This window comes from Oryzias melastigma, linkage group LG15 (assembly GCF_002922805.2).
Source record: "Oryzias melastigma strain HK-1 linkage group LG15, ASM292280v2, whole genome shotgun sequence".
Taxonomy (NCBI): domain Eukaryota; kingdom Metazoa; phylum Chordata; class Actinopteri; order Beloniformes; family Adrianichthyidae; genus Oryzias; species Oryzias melastigma.
In genome coordinates, this window is record NC_050526.1 from 19,141,464 (window position 1) to 19,146,561 (window position 5,098).

At 31.6% G+C, this 5,098-nt stretch overlaps 1 protein-coding gene across 2 annotated transcripts in view; it reads right to left on the reverse strand.

The window, feature by feature from the left end:
- Window positions 1-5,098, reverse strand: part of LOC112161620 (SH3 and PX domain-containing protein 2A) — a 211,495-nt gene that overhangs the window by 166,943 nt on the left and 39,454 nt on the right. The gene's annotated exons all lie outside the window — the stretch shown is intronic.

Below are 5,098 nucleotides of genomic sequence, written 5' to 3' on the forward strand. Positions count from 1 at the left end.
TTGGTAAATATATATGTATATAGTTGCAAGAAAATGTATGTGAATCCTTTGGGTTTACTTGGATTTCTCTAAGAATATTTCATAAAAAACTTTCTGATCTTCATTTAAGTAGCATCACATGATAAACACAGTTTGCAAAACTAATACAACACTTTTTTTAATTAAAAAAAAAACACATTTTATATGTTTTATTTTGTATGTATTTTATTTACTGAATAAAATGTGTTAACATTCAAAGTGCAGGGTGGAAAAAACTTTTAACCCTTGGATATAATACATTTTCCCCTGGTTTTGCAGTGATAACTTCAACCAAGTTGAAGTTGTATTAGTTTAAACAGGCTGTTTTAATCATGTGATGTGACTTTGATGAACATACTTTATGACAAAAATCATGCAGAAATCCAATATTCCCATACTTTTTCTTGCAACTGTATATAAAAAATGTGTATCTTGCTTGTGTCTCACAGTACGACTTGTACATTTGTGAAATATATCATCTGATATAAAGACCAAAAAAAGTGTCAGTCCACATGTGAGAGGCTGAGTCAGCACTCAGCGAGTGAAGTGGAAGACAAATCTAGAAGGAAAACGGTTCTATATTTAATCTGCCACACACACACGCACATACACACTATTTGTTGTGGTAACAGAATACAATATGGCTGACAGCTGTGTGGGCGACCCATAAAGAGGATAAATAGTTCCATAAGACTTTCACAGTTGGGCCAAACCACGTTTTTTAAAACACACTCCGTTTTTGATGGTATTATAATTATATAATTCACTTAGGTAAAAAAAATAACATTTCCTGATTTACTGCAATTTTTTTTTATATATATATTTACAAAATGCTCATCGTTTTTACTTTTTGGGTGATTTCAAGAATTCAAAATGCTTAAGACAACATTTGGTTTTAGCCACTCTGGTGAGGACAACAACTGACTGCCACTAACTTCACTTAAATGTGCCTGTCCACAAATTATCTGGGATCTCAAGGAACCACAAATATCCTGTTGACAGAGTAATGCGTGTCTCGCTCAGTAAGAGCAATAAGAAAGGAACTCTTTCCAGGCCTTTTAGCCGATTGCACTGCATGATTCATGTGTGGAGTTATTCGTTTAACAGCAAAACTTGCTAAGCTGCAGTACGACAAAAAAAAATCCTAAACTATTTGGCACAAAGTGTAAGTGCAGCCAGATAGGATGATGCTGCTTGGCTCTGAGGGGTTCCTGGCGAGCGCTCAGATTTGTATCAAAACCATGTAATACGCTCAGCTTTTGAACAAAAGCTTTGGCTTGAGAAAATCCCCAAGACAATAAATCACAGTGAGCCACAAGAAAAGCACTAAATGTTGTCCACATAAATCAGAACATAAGAATTTCAAATTGATGCTTTATTTCTGCCTACAAAAAAGTCAAAAAATTGCAAATTTTATAACAATTTTATTATGTTTTAATCGCCCCGTTAAACAAATTTGAAATTAATTGGATTAAAAAATGTTACATTACGGGATGGTAAAATGTTGAATAAAATCTGATATAAAATGACTCATGAAAACTGACATCAGCTTTGTTCATGGTACATAAAATACGGAAAAAGATCATTCAGATGAGTTTTTTAAAAGTCTTTAGGGCAAAGGAAGAGCAAATTAACACTTGAGAGAAAAGCAAGCAAAAGTAAAAACGATGAACAGGACTGTGAGAAACTGAAAGTACATGCTGAATATACATACAAACCAAAGGAATTCTGGGACTTTAAAAGGACTGAGCATGTATATGCTATTCCTGAAGGCAAAGGCAGCTGTGCTTATATGCTTCAACCATCACTCCATATGGTAAGTGCTTAGACTGAGTTAAGTGAACCTCAGAAGAAGCCATAAAAACACCCCAAAAATGCACTCCGACTGTAATTTACAAGCACTGCAGGTTGCTGTTGTTTGAAATGCAGGGATAGAAAGAAAGTCCTTTTTTTCAAGACCGCAGCTAATGTACTTTAGCAAAGGGAAACCAGACTTAATGTCAAACCTATAATATTTATATTTTAGCTGCAATAAATCTTTTGAAATTTTTCCTTGATAAACGATGGGAGGGGAAGTTTCTTCTGTGTATCAACTACTGTCAAAAATGACACCAACTCTTTAGTAACATCATTACAGAATACAAACCAGCTGTTTTGCTGCTCTCCTGTTACTAAACTGACATTTTCAGTTATGCTACTATTTTTTTCCCCCTTACATAATCCCATTCCTGTTTGTTTAAATTCACTTTATCATCGTTTGACCCAGAAAATTTGGATAAAATCTCATGGCTGCTGCTTCTATCAGATAAAAGCCTGTAAGAATGTAAGGATAAAAAAGAAAGTCCACCTTAAAAACGGATCAAGAGACAGTTAGATAAAATTCCATTGAGCTGAGTTAGTGAAATGATGGATTTGGGGTGGAAATATGTCTTTTGTTACATTAAAAGACTAGTCTGCTTCCTTTTCATCGCTACATCTACAGATGTTAAAAAAAGCTAATTTTATCTGGAAAACAGTTCATATGCTTTTCCATCATATCCAGTTATTTTTCTTTTTCTTTTCTTCACTTTTTTGTATTTTTATGCCGCCATCAAAAATTTTTAAATGTCAGGAAAACCGCCGCAGTTTTAACCACAAACGGAACAAATCCTAATGATACTGAAAAACATCCTGATAAAATCCAAAAATATTTCAATTTTGCACCTCCACTCTATCAAACTGGGGAGACATTATTTGCATAAAACAACAGCCTGACTCACAATTCTCATGTGAAGACCGTGACCACAAACATCTAACTCAAACATCACAGTCTCTGAAATGAGGAAACCAAATGTTTCTTTCCGTTTCTTTTTTTTTTTTTTTTTTTTCTTCGGACAGCAGCGCTACAAGGACACTAAAAAAACTGAACGCTAAAACAGAAGGAAAGTTGTAATCAAGTTTATGCTTTAACTGTCTGCTGTGAGTACTTACTGCTCAAGTTAAATGCATGTTTGAGCCCAATTATGCCCCAAAACTGCAGATTTTTTTGAACATAGAAGAAGATGTAAGTTTAACACATATCATTTTGCAGCATTAAACAAATTGGTGGTTTGTTTTGGGTTTTTTCAACATGTTGTGTCTGAGTGGGAGCACTTTATTTTTTCCTTTTTGTCAGGAATGTTTTGATGTAAAACCTTCTAGTTCCTCCATATGTATGGATATTGACCTGGACGTAATATATGTGCAAAGTTTGAAACTTTATTATGTATTGAAGTATATCTGGTACAGCAACATTTTAAATCATTTCAAATTTTTTTTTCCTCAGATTTTTATGTACTAGAGGTCAAATATTGAATAAGTATAAAAAGTAAATTTACCATAATCAAACTATACATACCATATTTTACATCTATATGTCACTGCAGAGTATAAGTTGCAGGCACCAAAACATGCAGAAAAAAGCAGAAAATATATATATATATAAGTTGCATTGGAGGATGAGTTACAAATGCCTAAAAAACAAAAAAAATAAAAAATAAATAAGTCGCACTGGGGTATAAGTTGCAGAGACTTACAAATGTGAAAAAAATGCATGAAAAAAATCTTATATGATTTGGCCTGGGTGTAAGTTACATTCCTCAAAAAAAAACAAAATAAATAAATTGCAGGAAAAAAAATCAAATGTTAACTGCACTAGAACATTGTAGACACCAAAAAATAAAAAAAAGACAATGCAGAAAACAAAATAATCATTTGTAAGTTCCACGAGAGTGTAAGTAGTAGACACCAACAATTGCAAAATTAAAACGTAAAATAAATATAATTTACAAGTTGGAATGGGGTATAAGTTGCAGACACTAAAAAAATGCAACAAAAATACACTGAAAAAACAAACTTTTTGCATCAGTAATATATACTTAATAATTCCTCATAATATTTACATAATAATTTAAATATTATGCAAATACATAGACTTTTCTACTAAAGAAGTTAAGTTTACCTATTTTTATGAGTAATCAAAAATTTTGATTGTTTATTAGTAAGATCTACTTTTCAAATTGTTGTAATCACTTTTGGAGCATTCAATAATATTATGTAAATTTTATTAGAGAAATTTATGTTTGCTATATTTACTTAAGATTTGATAATAACCTTACTTGTGGACGTAAGTAAATTTTACTAGATTGTTGTTGGTAGTTTTTATATTCATAAATGCAGTAAAATTTAATCAATAATTGTTAGTGCAAATTGTTACGAGGATTTTCTTAAGTAAATCTTATTAGTTTTTTTTCAGTGTAATACAGAAAAAAAATCACAGAGAAGTCGCATTGCAGAATGGGTTGCAAAAGAAAAAAGAAAAATAAATAAAAAAAAACATTAGTTGCACTGAACAATGAGCTGTAGACACAAAAAAATGCAGCAGAAAGAAATGCTGGAAAAAAAGTCCTTTATAAGCTGTACTAGACTAGAGTATAAATAGTAGACAACAAAAAATGCAAACAAAAAAAAAATGCAGAAAAAAAACATAATGTATAAGTCAGACTGGGGTATAAGTTACAGACACAAAAAAAGTATAATTTCCACTGCTGTATAAGTCGCAGAGACAAAAAAAAAAAAAAAAGTGTATTTTAAAGAAAAAACATTATTTTGCACCAGACCATAAGTTTTACTTTTGAAATAATTACTTTTTCTTAACTAAGAACAACATTTTTATCTCGAAAGGCAAATAATGATGAGAGAAAATATAATAATAGACTAAATATATACACACTTTACTACCATAACTGTATTTAGCTTATGAAACAGGATGAATTGGTTAGGTCTCTAGTAGGCTATATTATAGCAGCATATAGACAATTATTTGTTAACCATAGCATAAGAAACATGCTAACAAGTCAATGAAACACTTCAAATCACTAAATCTGTTGAATTTTTCATTGTTTTTCTCACTTTTGAACAACTACGCTAAGGCCAGCGTTTCTTCTGAATTACTGTAGCAAATACTGGCAGAAACACCTACAGTGCCCTCTAGTGGTTCTAATAGTTGGTACATTTTATTATACATTTTAAAGATTGTGAGGCATAAAGCTTTAATCTGGAC